The 25,495-nt window shown below is 41.6% G+C and overlaps 1 long non-coding RNA gene across 1 annotated transcript; it reads right to left on the bottom strand.

Annotated features, from left to right (window-relative positions):
* Positions 1–2,373: 2,373 nt before the first annotated feature.
* Positions 2,374–23,810, bottom strand: LOC131489719 (uncharacterized). Its single transcript, XR_009250692.1, has 4 exons — positions 23,679–23,810; positions 18,062–18,137; positions 17,688–17,757; positions 2,374–2,548 (listed from the first exon to the last, which is right to left on the bottom strand). It is a non-coding gene; the product is annotated as an uncharacterized LOC131489719 (long non-coding RNA).
* Positions 23,811–25,495: the final 1,685 nt, after the last annotated feature.

The raw sequence follows: 25,495 nt of genomic DNA, 5'->3' as shown, positions 1-25,495 counted from the left end.
AGAAAACGAGACAATAATAGTACCTATTTCATAAGCTCACTGTGAGGGTGATAGGATTTATTTTAAGCAAAACTCTCAGAATAGCATCTGGCACTGTTAAATATTATAATAATTATTTATTATTCTTCTTCCCTGTAGTAATAAAAGTTAACGGCTACCATTTACTAAGCACTTACTATGTGCCAGGCATTGTGCATGACTGCCCTATGACCTAGGAGCTCCTACCAGCCCCTCTCCACCAAAGAACAAACTAAGGCTTAGAGAGGTAAGATCACTTGCCCAAGGTCACCCCATCCCTGTAAGTGGCAGAGTTATTGTCACTATCATCCCAAGCACGAATACAGTGGTCTTGGATATGTGGGAACAGCCACCAGAAACCAACAGAATAGTCATCCTTATGGTTCTGTGCTCCACAGCCCCTCTCCCCACCCAACACCCCTGGGGAAAACTGGACTGCGGGTGAAGTCTGGTAGGGGTGATGGATGAGCAGAGACAGCTCCTGCTGCAGTGTAAACACATAGAAATATAGGTCAGTTCCGGCAGCCAAGCCCCCCTGCGTGTTTTACCCCAAAGCCAATCTTGTCAACTTGATCTTCTGCCCTGAACTTCAGCTGTCCTCGGGATGTTCTTGTGTTTCATGAATTATGCAGGCTTAACAAAATGTGTGCTCCACAGATTAAAGACTCTGTTCTCCTGACTGGAAGGCCTTTCTTTCCTCCACCAGAGTTTTTTTCCTTCCTCTTACTCTCACAGCCTGTTTTTTTTTTTTTTTTTTTTTTTTTTTTTTTTAGCTATCCTGTAGAGCACCTTCTCTCTTCTTGCCCTTAACAGTTCAACTTGTGATGCCCTGCTTTGTGCTAGTCTCACTACAGATTCTCTGTTATCAACTAGGAACACTTTTGGGAATCCCAAGGGGTCCTGGGTAAGTTTAGTGGATTAGAACTCACATGGCTGGCTCTGATAATATGGATCCAATCTTGTGGTAAATTGGCTCGTCTATCAAAAGCCCTGATTTGTAGCACTTGCCAATTTCCATGGTGTAAATCCTCCCAACTGTGGTGGATTTCAAGGTAACCAGTGTAACCTCACTGGAAATGAATGTGGGAAGAGATGCCCAGAATCAGCTCTCACAAGATGGTGCAGGTAGGATCTGGCACACTGCTGGTTCGGTTCCCATGAATGGTGGAGGCAATTATTTGTGGTCTAGGTTTGGGTCCTGATCATGCCCCTTATGAGCTATATTAAGTTGGGCAATGCACTTAACTTACTTCTTGGAACCCCAGTTTCCTCATCTGTGAATGGGTATGCTAATAGGAGTTTTGTCTGGAGTTGTGATGGGGGTAAATGGGTTGAAGTAGATAATAAAGTGGTTACAGCACTTCACCTGACACACAGAGTTCAGTGAACGGTACCTACAGTACATCAGATTGGGAAGGGCCTGTGTCAGTCAAGATAGGCTAGGTGTTGCCATAGTAACAGATAACCCCAAGTGCCAGAGTCTTTTTTTTTAATATGAACTTTATTGTCAGATTGGTTTCCATACAACACCCAGTGCTCATCCCAAAAGGTGCCCTCCTCAATACCCATCACCCACCTTCCCCTCCCTCCCACCCCCCGTCAACCCTCAGTTTGTTCTCAGTTTGCCAGAGTCTTAACATAGCCAAACTTTATTTCTCATTCATGTAGTGTGACAAAAGCATGTTGGCCCAGAAGTCTTTGTTTATCCTAATTTTTCAGAAAAGCAGGTTAATGGAGGCCCATGTTGATATGTGCTCATGGGAACCACAGCGTGAAGAAGAAAAACATACTGAATTGCCTGCTCTCTTTTAAACCTCTTGCCCAGAAGTGGCACACATCACTTCCACTCATTTTATTAGCTGAAGCAAACAAATACCTAAATTCAAGAGAGTGGAGAAAAGTAATCCTACTATGGGCCTGGAAAGAGAACCCAAAGTTCTTGGTAAGTGGCCTTAAAGATTTGCATAATCTCCTAATAATGATTTTCTCTAGCGGCTCTTACTTTTTTTCCCCCATTAAACAGCCAGTGTTAAAACTGAGCAGAGAATGTGCGGGAAGCCCAGTCCTCACGATTTACCAGATGGGTGACCTTGGGCAAGTTACTGAACCTCTCTGGCTCCGGTATCCTCATCTGTCAAGTGGGGAGAATAGATCCTTCATCTCTGAGAGTTGTAGGGAGGATTGCCTGTGTTAATATACACAGTCACTGTAAGCACTGTGTCAGGTAGAAACCGCCATTATTATTAATCTACCACGATCCTATCAGGTTGGTGCAATGATCACCTTTTTTTGCAGATGAAGACACCAAGTCTCCAAGGAGTGATTTCACTTATCCAGGGTCACACAGTTGGGAGTTAACAGCATCAGGGCTGGAGTTTATACCTGTCTGATCCCCAAAAGTCCACTTTTGAGGGTCCTGGCACTTTTCTGAGAGGGAGCCAGCAGCCCCTCCCCTCCCTGTTGTATCTAGACCCAGAGGGATGTGGCTGGCTTGGTCTTGGGGTTCTTCTGCAGATCAGGACTGTGGTAGCTGAACAAAGCAAAAAAGGAAACCTCATTACAATGCCAACACATACACGTGGGGTTCCTGCCTCGCTTAAAGTAAATGTCTCAATTAACACAGAAGACCTTTTCCTTTCCATAGCTGCAGGCGAGTTCATCTTTTGGATCAATTAAATTGTTGACAGTCAGCATAGGAGGCCACATACAAATCAACAGCCAAGGTGCCTTTGGGTGCAGGTTTGCCTGTGCTGTGTGAGCCGGGCATGGGATGGAGTCAGGTTCGAATATTTTGATGCCATGCTCAGTAAGAAATACATTTTCTATCACACCCAGCACATGGCACATATGCACATACACATGCCCATGCGTGCACGCATGCTCGCACCCACAGAACTATGGTACTGGGATATTTTCCACTCTATTTCAACTCCAGAAAAAATTCTGGTTTCCCAACCTACTAAATTAATTTTATGGCACGATGAATAGGATGTAGCCCACATTTTGAAAAACGTTGAACTACACTGTGGTCACCCAAGTCGTGTGTTGGGACCCTTGGATGGTGCCCTTGATGTGTTGCCACGGGGTTGAGGACAGGTCTGTCCACAGGAGTGAGAGAGACCCCAGCACTAAATATCCATGTCATCCTATAGCAGTTCACAACCTCTGCCTTCCTCTCTGACCCTCTCCCACCATTGCTCTCCTTACTAACCTCATGAGAGCTACATTGACCTCTTTGCTCTTTGTGCTACATCTAGCACATCTCCATCTCGAAGTCTTGGGACTCGGCTGATCCTACTTCTCTGAACTTCTCCCTCCTGGGCCTACCTTCTTTCAGCTCTATCAGAAAAACTTTCCCTGACCCACCCCCTGGAAATGGCAGCCCTCCACATTTTCCACTTTGTTTTTCTTATTAACACTTAATCGCCACTCAGTGTATATGTATTTATTGTCTACCTCTCTCCCTTCAAAAGTAAGTTGCATAAAGGCAGGGAATTTGTTTAGTTCACTGTTGTATCTCAGAGTCTAGAGAAGTGTCTGCTGCATAGTAAGTACTTTATAAGCTTTTTCCAAATGGTGCAATGCCCAGCACAAAACAAACACTTGGGAAATATTGGAGGTTATTTTATCTTCTAGGCTTCATTTTTTTGTATATCCCTCAAAAAAAAATTTAATAACAGCTATGTCGAGAAGTCACATAGCATACAAACTCACCCATCTAAAGTGTACAATTAAATAGTTATTAGTATATTCGGGGATGTGTGCAACCATACCACAGTCAATTGTAGAACATTTTTATCACCTCAAGAAATCTCACACTCTTTAACTATCACCTCCCCAATTTCCAACCTCCCCAGCCATGAGAAACCACTGTTCGGCTTTTTATCTCTATAGATTTGCCTATTCTGTTCATTTTATGTAAAAGGAATCATCTTTTCATGTGTCTGTGGGCCATCTGGATGTCTTTTTTGTAGAAATGTCTGTTCATGCCTTCTGACCATTTTTTAATTGGATTATTTATTTTTGGGGTGCTGAGATGTATCAGTTCTATGTTTTGGATACTAACCCTTTACCAGATATGTCATTTGTGAATATCTTCTCCCATTCCATAGGTTGCCTTTTAGTTTTGTTGATTGTCTCCTTCATTGTGCAGAAACTTTTTATTTGAGGTAGTCCCAATAGTTTATTTTTGCTTTTGTTTCTCCTGCCTCTGGAGACATATCTAGGAAGAAGTCGCTATGGCTGATGTCAAAGAGATTACTGCCTGTGCTGTGTTCTAGAATTTTTATAGTTTCAAATCTTACATTTAGGTCTTTAATCCATTTTGACTTTATTTTTGTGTATGGTATAAGAAAGGGATCCAGTTTCATTCTTTTGCATGTTGCTGTCCAGTTTTCCCAGCACCATTTGCTGAAGAGACTTTTTTCCTGTTGGATATTCTTTCCTGCTTTGTCAAAGACTAATTGACCATACAGTTGTGGGTTTGTTTCTGGGTTTTCTGTTCTGTTCTATTGATCTATGTGTCTGTTTTTCATGCCAGTACCATCCTGTTTTGATCACTAAAGCTTTGTAATAGAACTTGAAATATGGAATTGTGATGCCTCCAGCTTTGCTTTTCTTTTTCAAGATTGCTGTGGCTATTCAGGGCTTTTTGTGGTTCCATACGAATTTTAGGATTGTTTGCTCTGTGTTTTTATATAAAAGTTTGTTTTCAGGTATATTATTTGATTTTTTTCCCATCGATTCTGTGATTTGTGACAGTCACTTAAACCACTGAGCCACCCACATGCCCCCAAGGTTTTGAATTTTGACGAAGTTCTATTTATTTAGTTTTTTGTTGTTGCTGCTTGTGCTTCTGACATCATATCTAAAAGTCCATTGCCAAATCCAAGGTTATAAAGATTTACTCTCTTTTCTTCTAAGAGTCTTATAGTTTTAGCTCTTAAATGATCCATCTTGAGTTAATTTTTTTTAATGTCTATTTATTGTTTAGAGAGAGAGAGAGAGAGAGAGAGAGACCGAGTAAGCATGAGCAGGGGAGGGGTAGAGAGAGAGAGAGGGAGACACAGAATCTGAAGCAGGCTCCAGGCTCCGAGCTGTCAGCACAGAGCCCGACACGGGGCTCGAACTCACAAATTGAGAGATCACGACCTGAGCCGAAGTCGGATGCTTAACCGACTGAGCCACCCAGACACCCCTTGAGTTAATTTTTATGTATGGTGTGAGGTAACTCACATCTCATTCTTTTGCATGTGGCTACCTAGTCATCCAAGCACATTTGTTGTTTGCTTGTTTACCTGTTCAGTGACTGGCTGGATTATTTAACGAAGTCTATTCCCCTCCGTGTTGCAGTGCGAAGTCTCTGATCTTGATTCTCCAAGACGGCAGCCTGGAATAAGCCCAGAGTCACACTCGAATGACAGGGCTTTTGGCAGAACTCTCTTTGGTTGTTTCTTTCCCTGACCACACTAAATATTAAACTACCTCAGTCGTTCCATTTAAGGAATCTTCAACAGTGCCCTAGGGCATAAATTGCTTCACAAACTGATACAATAAAATCTGGGCTCTTTGGAAGAGATGCTTCCTGAGGACAGTGTTTGAGGTTTGTGATGACAAAATCCTCCCACTCGTCTTTTCCTTTTCTGTCTCTGGCAAACTAGCTGGCTTACAGTAGGTTAGCCTATATCTCCAATGAATCCATCAATAGCCCATTGAAGCCCAGTAGCCCTTCACCATCTGTACTGTTTCTTGAAAACACCCTTAGGCTTGAACTTCACACTCTGTTGTAAATGGACTTGGTTGCTTTGGGAAGGGATGAAGAGCCCCATTAGCTCTGGTCTACTTCTCTCCCCCAGATAAAACCTCTGAGACTGTAACTGTGATACTGGGGGTAGGCAATGGCATACTTCTCTCTGGGTGACACTCCTGCTTTAGGAGAGAGGGGTGCTCTGGAGGTCCCAGGTCTCCTTGGTTTGCCTCTCCTACTGTGGAACCCCCTCCCTCACCTCATGAGCTCGGGCAGGGGCTCTCAGGATGTCAGTATTCTCAGTAGTGCTATGCTCAAGGTGGAGCCTCTGTGGGGCTGGGCAGAAGGGATCCCCCACCTCTCAGCTGTACTTCATTAGAATCTAGCATCAGCAACGTGTAGCTGGGGACCAGAGGAGAAATGCTGATGTCCTGCTCCTTCCAGGACGGTAGCCCTCTAACTGGGAGTTGGGGAGAAAAGGAAGCCTGTGTTCTTGACTATACCAGTCTAGAGTGGAATTTCCATTTTGAGTCTAAGTTCAAATACCACTGACTGTCCTTTTTGTTTCCTACTTTTGGTAGAATTTCTTGAATAACTAGGGGTGCCTGGGTGGCTCAGTCAGTTAAGTGTCCGACTTCAGCTCAGGTCATGATCTCGCAGTTTGTGAGTTCGAGCCCCACTTCGGGCTCTGTGCTGATAGCCCAGAGCCTGGAGCTTGCTTCAGATTCTGTGTCTCCCCCTCTCTCTGCCCCTCCCATGCTCATGCTCTGTCTTTCTCTGTCTCTCAATAATAAATAAACGTTAAAAAAAAGAATTTCTTGAATAACTACTTCTTTTTTTTTTATTTTTTTAATGTTTATCTATTTTTGATAGCCAGAAAGGGACAGAGTGTGAGTGGGTGAGGGGCAGAGAGAGAGGGAAACACAGAATCCGAAGCAGTCTCTGGTCTCTGACAGCACAGAGTCCAATGTGGGACTCAAACTCATGAACTGTGAGTTCATGACCTGAGCTGAACCGACGCTTAACCGACTGAGCCACCCAGGTGCCCCTGAATAACTGTTTCTTTATTTGGTGTATGGCCCGTTTCCAGAAGCTTAATTTTTTTTAAATAAATAATTTCCACCAATCTTTCAGGGAAGTGGGTCCACAGAGCTGCTCACACGGTCATGCTAGTATTGGAATCCTCTAGGCTAAACTTAAACCTTGCTTCATTCTGCCTAAAATTCTCTCCTTCTCCAACCAACTAGAAAACTCTCATCATTTTTCAAGTCTCAGTTTAATATTTCCTTCTCCCTCCCACCCTCCTCTTCCCTACTTAGGGCTGTATCATTCTTCCCATTGTGTTATTTTTACATCTGTCCACCATATTATCTTGCAGTTGCTTGCCTCATATGTGACTTCTCCACTAGACTCTTTGCTCCTCAAGGGCATGTATTGGTAATCACTGCACAGCCATTCCTAGCATGGGGGTTCGCGTGCACTATGTACCCAACTAATGAATCTTAAACAAATTTCATATCGTTTTTGTGTTGGCCACTTTCTTTGCATCTCGTTTGTGTATATGCATGTTTATGTGTATCTGTGTGCTTCTGCATCTATGGTCCATGAGAAGAGCATCATTAATAAAAAATAGCTGTCATTTATATGTAGCAGGTCCTGTTTAAGCATTCTTTACGTGTATTACTCCATAATGTAATCCTCACAGTAACCCCATTATACATCATTTATTGTGCTTAACCCTATTATGCCTCATTTACGCTGAGAAAATTGAGACGCAGGTTTTAAGTCATTTACCCAAGGTTACATACTAATAAGCTGTAGGGTCAGTATTTAAGTCCAAGAAATCTGACCCCAAAACTGTTCTGCTGAATTGTCTAAGGTGTATTGTATACCAGGTGCATAGTAAGTAGTCTCTAATAGAAATTAGTAAACACAGGCATCAGTGAACCCAGCCTCCAATTAAAGAAAAGAGTTTATCTTGTATTTCATTTTCTTGCTTATGAACGAGTCTACCTCTGATCATTGCCTTCCTCCTTAAATGAGGTCTGAGACAACACCTTAAAGTATTATCTGCCTGCTACCTGGCTGATCACCTTCCTTCTAAGAAGACAGGTGCCAGGCCTATCCAGACTCATTTTGCCACCAGGAAACCCAAAATGCAGAGCCCTTCCAAGGTCAATAACCACCCTGTTTTATTGGCACTTGCACCCTTCTTTTTTTTTAAGGTAGTTTCATTTTTATTGCTCTGTCATCTTTATGGAGAACACTCGCTCTGTCATGGCTTTGCATTCATTTCCTATGGACATATTTGCATATATATCGAATCCTTTCACAGGTGGGCTCCAGTAAGGTCCCACTTCCTTTAATGAGGGTGGTGGGTTCTTCTCATTTAGGAAACCACTGTTATCTTGGTGAGCTAGTTGAGTTCTGAAGCCTCACACCTTCCTGGCAAAGTCACAAGCGCTATTGTCATTTCTCAACTACCTGCAGGATGGCCACCTTCATGGACAATGATCGAAATCATGACCCACAGGCCATCCCAGTATTTTGGTATTTATTTTCTATGATGCTAAAGCATTTTAGAAATGTGAGGCAGAGTTGCCATGATTTTTATAATTTTTTTAAATTGAGGGATAACATAATTAGAGTGTACAAGTCTTAAACATATATTCACTCTCCAATGAAGATAAAGAACATTCGCAGCACCCTGGAAGACCCCTTCATGACTCTTTCCAGTTGATATTCAACTCAGAGGTGATCACCTCTTTGGACTTCTATCACTACAGATTTATTTTCCCTGTTTTTGAACTGCATATCAAATGGAATCATACTTATGTATTCTATTGTATCTGTCTTCTCTTGGACATTATGTCAGTGAGAGTCACCCATTTGGTTAATGGAACAGCAATCTATTCCTTCTTATTACTGTATCATGCCCTATTGTATGGATGTACACAGTTTATTTACCTGTTCATCTACTAATAGACACTTGGGCCATTCCCAACTTTTGGTTATTATAAATAAAATATGTATGGTAAATAAAGTCTTTGTGCAAATACATGTTTTCATTTTGGGGGTAAGTTGCTAAAAATTGGTTTCCTTGAATTAAGGAGTACATGTATGTGTAATTTTATAAAACACTTATAGCTTTTTCTTCAAAATGGTTGTATGTTTTTTCCTGTCTCCTTTCAAAATGTTTGAAACTGTTGGTTGTTCTACATCCTAGCTGAAATTTTATGTTGGCTAGATTTTTAGAAACCATTCTGATGGCCATATAGTGTTTTGTCAATCTGGTTTTAGTTTGCATTTCCCTGATGGCTAGTAACATTGGTACATTTTCACATACTCATTAGTTATTTGTGTATCTTCCTTTGTGGAGGGTCTCTTCAAGATTTCTGACCATTTTTACTAGACTGTTTTTCTTTTTATTATTGAGATGTAAGAGTTTCTTTTATATTCTGGAAGCAAGTACTTTATCAGATATATGTATTATGACTATTTTCTTTCAGTTTATGGCTTCCCTATTAATTTCCTTAATGGTGTCTTTTGAATGAACAAAAGTTTTAAATTTTTATGGCATCCAATTTATAAATTAAAAAAAAATTTATGGTTAGTGCTTTCTGTGCCTTAAGAAAGTTGGCTTATTACAACATATTCTTCCATGTTTCCTTCTAGGAGCTTTATAGTTTTAACTCTTATGTTTAGGTCTATGAGTTATCTTGAGTTAATTTTTTGACCTGTGGGATATAGGGATTGAGATTCTTTTTTTTTTTTTTTTTTAATCTGAGTATCTAGTTATTCCAGCACCATTTGTCAAAAGACTCCTTTTTCCATAGAATTGCTTTGCTGCTTTTGTAGAGAACCAATTGACTATAACATGTGGGTCTGTTTCTAGAGTCTTTATTCTGTCCCAGTTATGTGTTTTATCTGTTTTTATATCACTCTAGCACACTATCTTCATTACTGTTATTTTATAGTAATCAGGTAATGTAAGATCTTCTTTAAAATTGTCTTGGCTTTGCTAGGTTGTCATGTCTCAAAATTTGTATGTTGAAGTACCTCAGAATGTGACTTTATTTGGAGATGGGGTCTTTATAGAAGTTTTCAAGTTGAAATGAGTTCTGTAGGTACATCCTAAATTATCATGACTTGTGTCCTTTTAAAAAGGGGACGTTTAGGGGCGCCTGGGTGGCTCAGTCAGTTAAGTGTCCGACTCTGGCTCAGGTCATGATATCACCATTCATGAGTTCAAGCCCTGTGTTGGGCTCTGTGCTGACAGCCCAGAGCCTGGAGCCTGTTTCAGATTCTGTGTCTCTCTCTCTGTCTGCCCCTCCCCCACTCATGCTTTCTCCCTCTCTCTCTCTCTCTCTCAAAAATAAATAAACATAAATTAAAATTGTAAAAAAGGGAAACTTGGACACAGAGATGCACACAGGGAGAACCTGTGAATATGAAGGCAGAGATCAGAGTGATGCTTCTACAAACCAAGGAACATCAAGGATTGCTAGCAAACTACTAGAAGCTAGGCAAGACATATGGAACAGAGTTTTTTCACAGCTCTCACACGGAACCAGTCCTGGCAACATCTCAGTCTTGGACTTCTAGCCTCTAGAACCTTGAGACAATAAATTTTAAGCCACATAGTGTTTGTTATGGCAGCCCTAGCAAAGTATTCATAGGTCTTTTGCTTTTTCCTGAACTTTTAGAATTAGCTTCTTAGCTCTTTCAGTCTGATTTTGATTGGGATTGCATTCAGTTTGGGGGAGAATGGGCATCTTCACGTTAAGTCTTCTGATCCATGAACATGGTATATCATTCCATTTATTCAGGCCTTTAATTTCTTTTAGCATTCTTCTTTGGTTTTCAGTAAACTGATCTTATACGTTTTTTCATTAAATTTATTCCTAATTATTGTATCTTTGATACTTTTGTACTTTGATGATACTTTTTCTATTGGTTTCCTAACTTTGTTTTTTAAATTGTTGCCAGTAAAAATGAAACTTATGTAAATTACATATTGACTTGTATTTTGTGATTTTGCTAAATTCACTTATTCTAGTAGATGTGTGCGTGTGTGCGTGCGTGTGTGTGTGTGTATGAATTCATTAGGACTTTCTACATACATAAGCCTGTTGTCAGTCAGGCTTATGTAATTTGTTTAAAGTAATTTGCAGTACGATATAGCAGTGACTCTTTCTATGACCTTGGTCAGGCATTTAATTTCTCTGAACTTTTAGTGGTTCTTCTTTTTAAAAAAATTTTTTTAAGGTTTTTAATTTATTTTTGAGACAGAGAGAGACAGAGCATGAACGGGGGAGGGGCAGAGAGAGAGGGAGACACAGAATCAGAAGCAAGCTCCAGGCTCTGAGCCATCAGCCCAGAGCCCGACGCGGGGCTCGAACTCACGGACCGCGAGATTGTGACCTGAGCTGAAGTCGGATGCTTAACCGACTGAGCGACCCAGGCGCCCCTAGTGGTTCTTCTTATAGAGAGAGACTGTTATATAGACTTGTCTTTGAGATTCCTTTCAGATCTAAGATGGTAAGAGATCTGGCTCTGTTATTTGCTTATTTTGTGACCCTGGGCAAAATATTCCATCTCTCTGAGTCTCTATTTGTTCATTTGTAAAATGGACATAATGTTCATTTGTTCATAATGTTCATGATGTTCATTTGTAAATGGAATAATAATAATGATAATAATAATATATTCATGTCATAAAGTTGTTATGATGAATCAATGCAATAAAGCATGTGAAATATTTATCAGGGCACTTAGAAGATTATAGGCACTCAGTAGCTGTTATATGTTGTGGTATAATAAAATATATATTTGGTCTTTGTCCCTGGTTTCTGGTACAGAACTTCTAAAACCCTTGGAATTTCCAGAATGATAGGAATGCCTTTTGTTATTCATAACTTTCTACTCCTTTCTAGACACTTGAGTTTATGACAGTTAGTTGACTCAGGGTGGAGCCCCTAGATAGCCTCAGGATGGGTCTGGTCACTTTCAGCTTCCCCTATCTCTGGAAAGGGGAAGAGAGCTGGAGAGTAGATTATAAACACTCTTGAGCAAGATTTGGAGAGCTTCCAAGTTGGTGAACACATCTACATGCAGCAAGGGTGGGACATCCCAGCCTCATGGACACAGAGGTTTCTGTGCTCCTTCTGGACCTCACCCTAGGTACTTCTTCATCTGGATGTTTGTCTCTTTTATAATAAACTGTGGCCATAAGTATAGCACTTTCCTGAGTTCTATGAGCCATTCTAGAAAATTATCAAATCCAGGGAGGGAGTCACAGGAGCCCTTGAATTTATAGTTGGGTTGGCTGGACAGAAGAAGTGTGGGTACCCTGGGCACCCCATTTGTGGCTGTTGTCTAAAGTGGGGGCAGTTTGTGGGCCGAGCCCTTAATTTTTAGAATCTGCACTAACTCTGAATAGTGTCAGAGTTGAATTGTTGGATATTCAGTTGGTATCAGAGAATTGGGGAATTGGTTGTCGATGTTGGAAAAAGACATCGCACCTATTAATAATTGTGATGCTGTTAATAATAATAATAAATGATAGCACTGTAATGCTTTCTAGCTCACAAAGCAGATTTACATTTTATATCTCATTTGATTACCACAAGGGCCTGTTGGCTAGGCAGAGCTGAGATTATTAACCTAACTGTATTGATGAGTAATGAAAAGCTCAGAGAAGTTAAACAACATGTCTAGAGCCATTCAGCATGTAGGAGACAGTACTGTGACCTGGTTTTCTGACCTTGAATCTTGCCATTTCCACAAATAAGGACGGGTTGGGCAAGGGAAGTTTTATAAAGACCAGCCCTAGTACCTAGGGACACTGTAGGGACACTGTCACCAAACATACTCTGAGGGGTGTGTGTGTGTGTGTGTGTGTGTGGTTTCCCTAAAGCCACCAGATCAGGACATTTATCAAACTGAATTATGCCTCAGAATCCCCAGAGAAGCATACAAAAGTACAGGTTCCTAGGCTCCACACTCATAAGTTTGATTCAGAGCTCTGGAAGGGCTCAAGAGCCAAGGATTTTTTTTTAATGTTTGTTTATTTATTTTGGGAGAGAGAGAGCCAGAGAGAGAGAGAGGGAGGGGCAGAGAGAGAGGGGCAGAGGAAGATGGAGAGAGAGAATCCCAGGCAGGCTCTGAACTGTGACTGCAGAGTCCAACGCGGGGCTCAAATCCATGAACCATGAGATCCTGACTTGAACCTAAATCAAGAGTCTGACACTTAACCAACTGAGCCACCCAGATGCCCCTAAGAGCCAAGGATATTTTTTAGCAAACACCCCAAATAACTCTGATACAGTTCTTCTACTGACCAAAACCCTTGCTTTAAGCAGTGGTTCTCAATCCAGGCTGCACATAAGAGTCACCCAGGAAGCTTTTAAAACTTAAGGTGCCCAGGCTCTCCCCAGGGCTACAGAATCAAAATCTCTAGCAAGTACAAAGAGCTGTTCCAGATGAGCTGACCCACAGGGTTACCTGCTCATCCTGTCCCTCTGTTCCTTACCTTTCCTCCACTCTTCACCTTGTGTACCTCTTGTTTGGTGTCCTGATTTATTTTGTTTTAATCTCCTAGGTTTCTCTCCATCTCTGTCTTTCTGTGTTTGTCCTTCTTTAGTCCATCTGTGTCTCTCTGAGACACTCTCTCATCTCTGTCATCTCTGTCTCTCTATTTTGTGTTGTCTCATTGGGTGAATATCTCCGAGACTCTACCTCCCTGTGTTTCTCTTCTGTATTTCCCTTTTCCTGGGTCTGTGGCTACGTGTCTTTCTGTGAGTTCCTGCCTCTGATTCTTTCCAGTCCTGGCTCTTGCTTTGACTCTGGGTCTTTTGTTTCTCCTGTCCTGCCCACTGTGCATCTCTCTGTGCATCTGAGCCCGTGTGCGTGTGTGTGTGTGTGTGTGTGTGTGTGTGTGAGTGTGTGTGTGTGTGTGTGTGTGTGTGTGTGTGTCTCCATTACTCTCTTTCCATCTCTGGTCTTTTTCTTCTTCTCTCTCCCTGCTACCTCCCAGCCTCTCAGCTCTGCAACTTTATGTGAAATCCAAAGAGACTCTTCTATAGAGAAGTCTGAAATGCCCTGGGCCAGACCCCAGACCCCTGCAAACCTCAGAATGTTTACCTCTAATCAGGAGCCCCATCTGGGACTGTCCCACTCACCTGCAGGGCTTATCTGGAGCCCTCAGCTCCCTGTGCTGCCAGAGATAAGGTGCCCTTTGTGGCAATTGCCTTGGGCACAACCCTCAAAAAGACTAGATAATAGATAAGTAGCCTGGCCTTTGGGATCCTGGAGCACCTTCCACTTCTCCCCAGGCTGAAAACTGACCTTCCTACCACTGACCCTAAGTATCCCAGAATACTCTCAGGGGCTTTATGGCTGATCCAAACTGCCCTTAGGAAAATCAGACTAACTTTTATCTCTGAGCTAATATTGTTAATTCCTCATTAATTGAATAATTTATTTACCTGGTGTTTGTTAAACACTGTGTACCAAATTCTGTGCTGAAGGCATAGCAGTGAAGATAACAGGTATAATATTGCCAGTCTCAGCCCTCCTAACTATTGTAGCATGGATTGAGCATCTATTGTGTTCCAGGAGTTTCCTTTGTATAAAAAAGTTTATACTAGAATTCCCTGATGCAAGAGAACAGCCACTTTTAGTGCAAAATACTTTAATTATCTGCTCGTAATCATTATAGATATTAATTAATTGTAGCTGTTAATGCACTGGGCATTTAAGTCTTCTGTATTCAGGGGTGATATTTAAAATGTTTAACAAATGACCAGTTAACCAATGAATGCATTTGCTCCACTCCTCATTTCTATTGCAGTTAGTTGCATAAACATGAAATCTTCTGTCATTCATCCATCCATTCATTCATGTTTTCACTCACATTCATTTATTCTTTCTTTCAGCATATTGTTAAGGACCCTCTGGGTATCATGCACTGTGTTAGGACTTGGGGATGCAACAAGTAACAGGACACCATAAGGAACTCAGAAGAAGGGGATAGATAAAGACATTAGCCAAGTTCATAGAATGGGACAAAGGAAAATTTCGGGAGTGTAGACTTAGAAGTCTAACCTAGTTAGAGCAATTAGGGAGGGCTTTGTGGAGGGAGAGATTTTAATACTAAGACTTTAAATAGTGAACAAGGGTTAGCCAGATGAGGTCTCTTTCTCGACAGTTTTTTATGTTCCATAGGACAGAACATGGTGCCCTGAGCATAGTAGGGTTCCACCAAATCAATAGGTAAATAAAACACGATGACTCTGAAAGCAGTTTTCTGGCCGGGTGGTAATTAGCTAGGGAAGCCATAATGAAGATGCATCATCTTTTCCAGAAACACTGACTGTTAGCACATCTTTTGTCATTACATGCACCCAGCTCCTGGCCAAGCATCAAAGGCAGTTTTCTCCACTCACAATTCATGGTGACATCAGAGCTTTCAACAGACTCTTTTCCTGCTCACTCTCCCAGACCAAGAAGACAAATTAAGAGCCCAGGGAAGTAGGCCTTGGAAACAAAACTTGATGAGAGAGAACATTATCAGGTACTAGTTCTCAAACTCCTGCCTATAGGGGCCATGTTTCTAGAGCTGTGGTCTGGGTTTCTAGAGTTTCTTCTATTCTTTTAGAAGAAACCAGAAATCTGAATTTTCATGTGAAACCTTCTGATTTTTATGTTGGAATCTAATTTAAAACTTAAAAAAAAAGTCATTGCATGTAGCAAACCAAACATTGATGTGCTGCTGTCTCAGTCTGTTCTGGCTGCTGTAACAAAAGTGCCATAGACTGTGTGGCTTAAACAACAAACATTTGTCACAGTTCCAGAGGCTGGGAAGTCCTGGGAAGTGAGACCTACTTTTTGGTTCATAGATGACTGACTTCTCTCTATGTTGTCACATGATGGAAGCAGTGAGGGAGCTCTTTGGGGTCCCTTTTATAAGAGCAGTAATCCTATTCATGAGGGCTCTACCCTCCGAAGGCCTCACCTCCTAATACCATTACATTGGGGGTTAGGATTCCAAAGCATATGAATTTTGGAGTGACAAACAGCTCATAACAGCTGCCATTCCTAATTTAGAAGCTATTTCCTCAGACTGAGAAGGACTGAGAGGGACTTCTATTTACCATGCAGCGTGTTGTTCTGAACATTGTACTACATGTTCTATGGATCTTCATTGTGAATATTCATTGCATGAATATCTCTATTATCTTATTTAATCTTTGTAACAACCTCATGGGGCTGGTATTATCATCTCTTTTGAGGAAGATTGCCAAATTAAGTCTGCAGGGACCCAATATTAACCATAAGGAAGCTTAATATTCAAACAGAATTGGATATGAACTAAGAAGAGGAGAAAGTTGTTGAATCAGGGACCTGATTTTGTAAGACATTCCCTCCCCCAGGTGCTAAGAGCCTTGAATAACCAGCTGTTTGTCTAAAAACTGTCATTTTGTTGGTTGGATGTCTTCACTAATTGCTCTAAATACTGCTGCTCTTTTCTGCAACTTTCTTGCGTAGAGAGTTTTAACATGTTGGTATGGGAACCCAGCTCCCTGTTATGTAAAATATATGTAGCCTACAAAGTGATTCACCATTAATTAATATCATGTCTGTGGTATTTGAGATCCACCCAGCTAAGCAACACTGTTAGACTTTCAGGTTCTATTTTTCACGCCTCTGAAATAGTTCAATCCTTTCATATGATAGGAGTTGCATCTTAGAAAAGACAATCAGAAAACATTTCCTTTTACCTGGGCTTCTGGAATTTTTTCCTTCGATGGGAGCATCCTGTAACCCTAGAGTATTAGGGCCCCTGTACCAGAGAGGATTTTGCTAGATGAACTCCCAAGACCCCTCTAGGTATCTCCAAGTGGGATTTAGCAAGGTCATGGATCTTCAAACCAGCCCTGTGGACAGATCGTCTGTTCCAAGATGTGAACCCCATGAACAATCAGATAAAAGGGCTTATCTATCTCAGAGTCATTGGGAAGTCAGACACTGAATGGAGTAGCTGTGTTGCTTAGCAGAGTGGGTCTTAAATTCTGGCATGCATGAAGCCATCAGTTTGCTTGTTTGTAGATTCTTGACCCCCCAGCTTCCATTCTGATTCACTGGATTTGTCATGGCAGAAGGCTAAGGTGTTGTAGCAAAAGGCCCAATAATAACATGGCTTAGAGAACACCGAACTTATTTCTCCCACACACATTACAATCCAAAGTGAGTGTTCCTGATTGGTGGATATCTTTGTTTCATGAGATGTGGCAGGTTAAGGATGGCCATGTATTATTTGACATTCCTCTCATTGAGAAATGAGGTTGATGTCCCCTCCTCTTGCTTTGACCAACAGAATGTTTTAGAAGTGACCCTATACTAGTGTCTGGGCACAGCCCTTAAGAGACTATAGGATTCCACTTTTTTCTCTTGGAACACTCACTCTTTGAACCCAGCTACCATGCTATGTGGGAGCCCAAAAGCCTGTGAGGAGGCACATGTGGAAGAAGAAGAGGGACACGTGGTAGTCAGCCCCAGTTAAGCTTTCAGCTGAGAAGAGCTAGAATCAACTTTCCCACCATGGGCCTGAATTACTATGGAAGTGGACCCTCTGGTCCAGTGGAACCTTCCCACCTGGTGCCATCCCCATCCCCATCCTCTTCCCTCCAGGGATCCCCTGGTGCCTGCCCAAATCATAGATTCATGTGCCTGATAAATGACTGATAATTTGAAGTGACTAAGATTAGGATGGTTGCAGAGACCCAGGTTTCTTCCATCATGAGGCTCCTCTACCTTCTATAAACTTGTCATCATCTGCTCAGTCAAGGTTGAGTTCCTACCATGTCTAGATTCTAGTCAGTGGGAGTGGCTGGGGAAGATGCATCTATTTCTTACTCACCTTGGCTTCGAGCTGGCACCTGTTACTTCTGCTCACATTGCACTGGCAAGAACTGGTCACACAACTGCATCTAATTACAAAGCAGACAGGGAAATCAGGTCTCTGGCTATGCAGCCATATTCTCAGCCACAAGAAGAAAGATGAAAATGGGTTCTGTTGGAAGTCTGGACTGGGGCACAGAGATCTGCATTTCTGCAATTGCCACCCTCAGGTGATTTTGATGTTGGTGGTCCACATATAGCAGTGAAGAGTATGGGTTTCAAACTCAGTGAGATATGAGTTTAAAACTAAATTCTACCATTTACCAGCTGGGTGACACCTCTGAGTTCCAGTTTCCTTGTGTATATAAAAATGCAGAAAATAGTAATTCTAACCTCAGGGGGTGGTTGTGCAGATTTGATAATGGCCTGCATGAAAAGTGCGAGCATAGAACTTGGTGCACAGCAAGCTCTAAAAAGAAAAAAGAGAAAATTTGTATTGTTAACTGAAGCAAATGGTCCATTCCATCTTTTAACACCAGCACATCAATGCACTCAGTCATTATACTTAAAATATCCCTTTTACCCTCCAACTGACCCTAGTCTTAGCCCCATTTTACAGACAAGGAAACTGAGACTCAGACAAGTAGACCAAAACCACTGAATTCGTAAGTGCTGGTGTCAGAATTTGAGCCAAGATTTATTTCTAATGGAATTTGATTACAAATACTATATAAATACTTTCTAGTGTTTATTTTTGAGAGATAGAGTGAACAGGGGAAGTGCACAGAGAGAGGGAGACAGGGGATCCGAAGTGGACTCTGTGCTGACAGCACAGAGCCCGATGTGGGGCTTGAACTCACGAACCATGAAATTACAACGAAGCTAAAGTCAGATGCTCAATGGACTGAGCCACCCAGGAGCCCCTAAATACTATATTTTTTAAAAAGTAAAGACCTGTTGATGGTCTGGGGCAAGGAAGTTACATATCACAGCTCTGTTGTAGACAGATAAATCTGAAAGTGTTGCCATGATCTGTGTGAAATCAGGAAAAACTGGAGACCAGGAGGACCAATTTAGGAATCAGGGAGCAGATTCTCAACTAGGCTAATTGGAATGAAGGCTGAGCATGCTCCTGCCCTCATCCTCTGCAATTACTTCTTTTTCTTTTAAAACGTTTTAAATATTTATTTAACTTTGAGAGAGAGGGAGAGAGAGCAAGCGCGCGAGAGTACACAAGTGGGGGAGGGGCAGAGAGAGACACACACACACAAATCCAAAATAGGCTTCAGGCTCTGAGCTCCAGGCTCCAAGCTGTCAGCAGAGCCCAACACGGGGCTCGAACTCATGAACTGTGAGATGGTGACCTGAGCCGAATTCAGACACTTAACTGACTGAGCCTCTCAGGCACCCTTGCATTTACTTACTTCTAAGGAAGAAATCTCAAATATATTAATACCATTCTTCACTTGAGCATGCCTCTACAAAACCAAATAGCTAACTCTTCCACTCATGCTGGATGTGGCTTATAATGTTTAGCATGGGTTCCAGCCCCTGATAGGAGCTTTTTGCATTCCTCACCTTATCCGTTTGGAAAATGGGAATTACAATGCCAGGCATAGCTATTTCATAGAGATTCTATAAGGAAATGCATGGGAATATATTTTGTAAAGTTTAAGTTATCAAATTGTTGTTAAATTTTACTGTAAATTAAACAAAACAATACAGCGGGAAACATTCACTTCAACATTTCTTGATTGATTCTTTGTGTCTTAATTTTGTAAATTAAAAAATTTAGATATTAAAGGATGAAGTAGTAGAGAGAGATTAGAAGGTAGATTTTCTTGTGTTGTGGTTTCCATGGTGACAGATTTGCAGGCATCAACCACTGGCTGAAATAGAGATAAATAAGAGAATGATGCAAAGTGTTTTGCACAGTGCCTGGCACAGAGTCAACAATCACTATATATGATATCAGAGTCACTGCCTCTATAAAAGTAGCCTAGACATAGATGCTTCCCATGTAGAGCACCATGGGAAATTCCCTCCTACTCTGGAATGCTTCAGCCTGAACATTCTGAGATTTTTAAAAGGTTCTAAGGCAGTGAAACTTTAAAGGAGAAAACTTAGACAAGGACTTTGATTTGTGGGTTTTCTTATTCTGAACCACCTGCACAATGAGGCTTCACCTTTTGCAGTTCCTTTGTGTCCTGTTTAAGATATCTTTGCCTACCTCAAGCTCAAGATATTTTCCTATATTGTCTTCTAGAAGGTTTATCATTTTTCCCTTTCACATTTAGATCTACAATCCACTGGAATTGATTTTTGTGTGTAGTATGAGATAGAGGTAAAGATTCAGATTTTTCCTTATGGATGGCCAATTGACCTAGCACCGTTTACTGAAAAAGCCATTGTTTCTCCATTCCTCTTCAGTGGCACCTTTATTATAAATCAAGTGTCTTTACGTGTGTGGATTTGTTTCTGAGTTCTCAATGCTATTTTACTGGTCTATTTATCTTTCTTGTATCAAAGCATGCTCCCTTAATTACTCTGGCTTTATAATAACCCCTGATATCTAGTAGTGAAAATCATCTGACTTTGTTCTTCTCTGTGATAATCTTGGGTCTTTGATTTTCCATGCATATTTAAAATTACCGTATAAATTTACACCCAAACAAAAACTTGCTGGGATTTTGATCAGGATTACAGTCTCTAGATCGATTTGAGGAGAGAGGACATCCTTACAATATTGATTTATTTTTTCGCAATAACTCTAGAGGTAGGTTCTATTGTTATCAGATGCACCCTCCCTTTTGTAGGTGGTACCCCTATAGAAATGTGAATTAATCCAGTAGCCTACCTAGGAGGAGGGATGGGCATAGTCTGCCCCATCCAGAGGTGTATTGTATCATGGACATCGTTTGAAATTACTGGTTCATGGTAATAATTAAAACAGAGTGATTGAAGTCAGTTTTATTATTATTTATTGCTTTTAAATTCTCTGTTAATCCTGCACTCTCTTGCTCTTTACACCAAGGGCAGACCCCTCCCACTGCCCTTGGCATGCCTCTGACTTAATCCCACCAATCTGATTCACCTATGCAAAAATTCGATGGTAAAAAATTTGATGGTAAGTGATGCTGGCTGGCAGGTACAGGTGGAATCCATTTTTGAATGAGCATGATGGCAGACACACCACCCAACCTTTTAGGGGTAACAGTGGCAGAGGGTGATGTTTCAAACCCAGAGTTACTAATAGTAGCTGAGGTGTCTGTGACAAATAGCGGTAGCAGTCGTCTTTGCCGAAGGGATATAATTCAGGTTTCATTCCTAGAAATATACTCCCTGATCAAGCTTCTTTGACCCTCATTGGGGATTCCAGGAACTTCCTGATATTATTAAAAATTTTTCTTCTGTTAAACTTGGTAGAGGTACTTTGGTGATTTGCAACTAAAGGTCCTGATGGATAGTGTTATTATTATTATTATTATTATTATTATTATTATTATTATTATTACTAGTCGTGCCTCTTCTGCCCAGTTCATAAACTGCCATCTTTCTACACGGCATGCTATCCCAGACTTCCAGAACACCAAATCTTTCCTACTCCATGCAGGCAAGACACCTGCTTGTCCAAAGCCAAGGATTAGACAAATACCAATTAGGACTTATGTTGTCAAGCTGGAGGGTAATGAATGGTGTCTCTGTTTGCCGTGGACCCATATTAGGAACAACTCCACGTGTTGGGGAAACCTCCAACTCCCCTCCATTTGGCAAGAATTAAATGACATCATGCAGAAGGAGCCAGCATGCTGCTGGCTGGAGGACCAATAAATCATGCTGTGGATGTAGGGAAATAGTTAGGCCTTCCCCGGAAAGGCTTCCTCGTCCAAGGTACCATTAGTAATGCCACTATTTGCAATCATAATAAAAATAAAAGTAATAGGAAAACCACATTGAGGCAATTCCACTGCCTACTGGATTTTTAATTTTCTTGAGGATGCCAGAGGCAATCTTGAGCCCATTATGTCTAAATGAGGCACATTATAAAAGGCTTACAAAGTCCAAACTGCTTTTACAGCCATTAATTAGCCAGACTTCTAAAGAGGCCCATAAGATTAAGCTTGGGTATGGTCTCTGGTTTCTGGAATAGGGTTGGAGTAGGCAGAGAAGTCAAATACCATTGGTCCAGTCATGGTTCTCCTGCCCTCCTCTCTTGTCTCAGCTCTAACAGATGTTGCCTTTGGGGGGAGGTGGAAAGGGAGGGTACTATATAACCAAACACCTGATGAGAATGTTCTGAACTCTGTGAGGCTGTGGACAACTCGAGCGCAGAGACTACTGGTGTCTTTAGTTTCTATACCCACAGCACCTTGTGCACAGCAGATGTAATGAGGCAGCCTTCTTGGTGACAAGACCCAGAAACCTGGCTCTGGCTTTCTTCCACTAAAAGAGAATATATTAGAAGGATATGGGGCGGGGGCACGTGGAATGAATAACGGGCTAGAGGAGCAGGCTTGTAAGGGAATGAGCACCAGGAATTATAGCAAACACCCAACAGCAGAAATTGGTTCATAACTTCAACCATCTGTATGTCCTTCAGTCACAAGCTCAAGATTCCAAGTCCCCAAGAAGGCATGTGGCTAGAGGGACCTGAGTTATTCTCCCCTTACACCTTCCATAGTAGCTAGGGGCACTCATTTTAGAACCACTCTCAATGGGAATTTGATGGGAAAAAAATGAAAATCAGTGTGCCAACAGGAAGAGATGTAGTGTACCAGATAGCTCCCAGTGGCAAATGTCTGTAATGTGGTCAGTGAATATTACATGTTGAACTGAATTTGCTACCCTTCCTCTTTGGGGTAGACTAAGACACCTCCCCAAGAAGGAAGAAATAGGAAAATGTGATCACCCCCGAAAAAGCATGGACCAGACAGAGTCTTAATGATGTAACAGAACTATGCGAAACATTGCCCATACATTATCCTCATAACCTGTGAGGTAGGAACTATTAATATCCCCATTTTACAGATGAGGAAAACAAGGCTCAAAAAAGTGAAATCACTTGCCCAAGCACTCACAGTTGGAGCACAGATTCAAGCCAAGGTTTCTTAGATTTCAGAATCCATTCTCTGAACCATTCCATGTAGTTTCTCCTCCCACTTCTGGTTTTGGGCGGGGCACATCCTAAAAGGACAAAAGGGCCTCCGGGACTACAAACTTGATCAAGACCTGGCAGTGTATGAACATATCTAAACATAATAAAGTGCTATCCTAGGGGAACGATGGCCTGGGAAACAGAGGAAGGGGTGGGTGAGAGGCAGGTGTTGGTCAAGTCCATTCAATACAGTTCAGAGAATGGGAGACCATGGGCCACAAAGCTGAGCCTCTGGCTGGCAGGTGCACATTGGATGTATCGTTCTGCAACTTGCTTTTTTGAATTCAAAGGAAAACAATATGTTTTTAAAATTCCTTGGAAAGCAGTGTGACTTTTGGAGCTGGATGGCCTGAGTTTAAATACCTTGTGTATTTGTGTGATCCTAGGCACGTTATTTAATGTCTTGCCACTTTAGTTACCCTGTGAGAACAGTTAGAGAATCTTCTCAAGGACTATTATAAGGATTCAAAGGGTCAAAGTGTTGAGGCACTTGGAAGAGTTTCTGGAACGTCTTAACTCCTGGGCAGGTGAGTGTGGATATTGTTGTCTGTCCTGCTTAGGGCATAGCCTCTTTGCACAGTCTTCCACAGTGTGACTTTTCCCCTATAGATGAGTATTAGATCATTTTCCACCTTTTGGTTATTGCATGCAACTCTGTTGAAAATCTCTGTGTATCCTTTCTTGTGCACATTATATCCATTTGCGTCTTTCTCTAGGATAGATGCTAAGAAGAGGTATATCTGTGTCCTAGTGCACGTGCATGTTTTAGTTTTAATAAGTATTGCCAAATAGCCCTCTCCAAAGTGGCTGAACCGAGGTGCACCCATCAGCAGTGTGTGATGATCTACTTCTTACCAGGTTGAATCTGCCTTTTTAGAGAAACCCAACCTGTCTCTTGCTCATTAAGTCACGTCTATTTTCAGAGCTCAGCTGACATCTCTGGCTGCTCCCCTCTTGGTGATTCCAGCTTTGAGTCCTCCAGCAGTTCCTTGCTATTGTTGTCCTTCCTGACTCTTATTTAATGCAGCCAAGTGCTTTTGGAATCCTGGGTAATAATGGCAGACAAAGCGCTGAATGGAATGTGGAATTGGAGGTGCTGAATGTGGCTTTTGTAAGGACACCTTGGCGTGATTTCAGCCTGAAATGGAGCACTTTGCACTCAGCCTAAATTGCCTCAATCCTACCTGGCGTGCTGGGTGTGTAGCCCAGACAGGCTGTTTCACAGGAAGATACAGGCTGCCTTCCCTGGCTTTGGAAACAGGACACCAGCTCACTACGGGGGAATGGATTTAAACCTAGCATTGCGCTTCAAACACTTTCCTCTCAGATCTTAAGGATTTCCAAATGGCCTTTTCTAGTAACCTCAGGGAGGTAACTTCTCAACATAAAGAAAAGAGGCATGTATCTGATCACTTGGGACCTAAACTGACCATCATAAAATCCATTTTATTTATTTACTATTATTGTTTTGGTGGTGTAATATTTGAAAAGCACAGCTTGAAAGATCCCCTAAAAATACAAATAAACATCTTAACAGCTCCCCAGAGACGATGGATTTAAAGCTACCTTATACTTTCCCATTGCTTCTGAAAGTTTGTCCCCCACCCGTCTTCACGATTTTTTTTCATTTGGTCAACTATCTGCCAGGGCAACTATTTGCTCAATTTGCCTTCTCTGCCTGGGGAAAGAAAAGATTTTGAAATAAATGTCTGCAGTGGTGCTGTGCACCAGTGCTAATGAGATGGTGAGGCCGAGTGTTGGACACTAAGTGTTTGCATTAAAATGGAAATATGTAATCGATTTTTCAAAGAGGGTCTCCTGTTCACTTTTAAAATACACTTCACAGGACGAAAACAAAATGAAAAACATCACTGTCTTTAAGTAATATTGGCTGAGACAGCAACTTCTGGGGAGCTAAGTGTAGAGATAATTGTTTCCAATAATGCATTGGTACGCCATTGTCTTTGTTATAATAAACAGAGAGGATTTATTTCTTAGCAAGGTGTGACGTTATTATCATTTCAGATACTTTTTCTCATGGTGGCAATTCCTCAGTAAAGTAATTCTTCCTCTTCAGGTGACAAAGTTCTTAAGAGCTGGTGTTTCAAAATGAATAAAGTTGAAGTTCTATTCATTATTCGCTTGGTCATTGCTAGGTGGTTTGAGAAAAAGTGGATGACACACTGGTGTTTTGGGGTCTGAGAGATGTGAGTTGGCATCCAAGCTCTGCCATTTACTAGCTGTATGGCTTAGGGGCCCTTTGAATCTCCAAGTCCACATCAAAAGTGCTGCCCAGGCTGAAAGAAGGGCTGAGTTACCAGAAAATGTGGAGAAAAAACCCATTTCAGGTAATAATTCCAAGTATCTTCCTATTATGGGGATAACTATTAATAATAAGATCAACTCATATTTCTTGAGTGCTTATTACGTGCCAAGCACTGTTTAAGATTTGCATTGGAGTGCCTGGGTGGCTCAGTCAGTTAAGCATCCAACTTGGGCTCAGGTCATGATCTCACAGTTCATGAGTTTGAGCCCCGCATTGGGCTCTATGCTGACAGCTCAGAGCCTGGAGCCTGCTTCGGATTCTGTGTCTCTCTCTCTGCCCTTTCCCTGCTCATTCTCTCTCTCTATCTCTGTCTCTGTCTGTCTCTCTCAAAAATGAATAGACATTA

Source organism: Neofelis nebulosa, chromosome 11 (genome assembly GCF_028018385.1).
Source record: "Neofelis nebulosa isolate mNeoNeb1 chromosome 11, mNeoNeb1.pri, whole genome shotgun sequence".
Classification (NCBI taxonomy): domain Eukaryota; kingdom Metazoa; phylum Chordata; class Mammalia; order Carnivora; family Felidae; genus Neofelis; species Neofelis nebulosa.
This window is presented reverse-complemented; position numbering and strand designations above follow the sequence as displayed.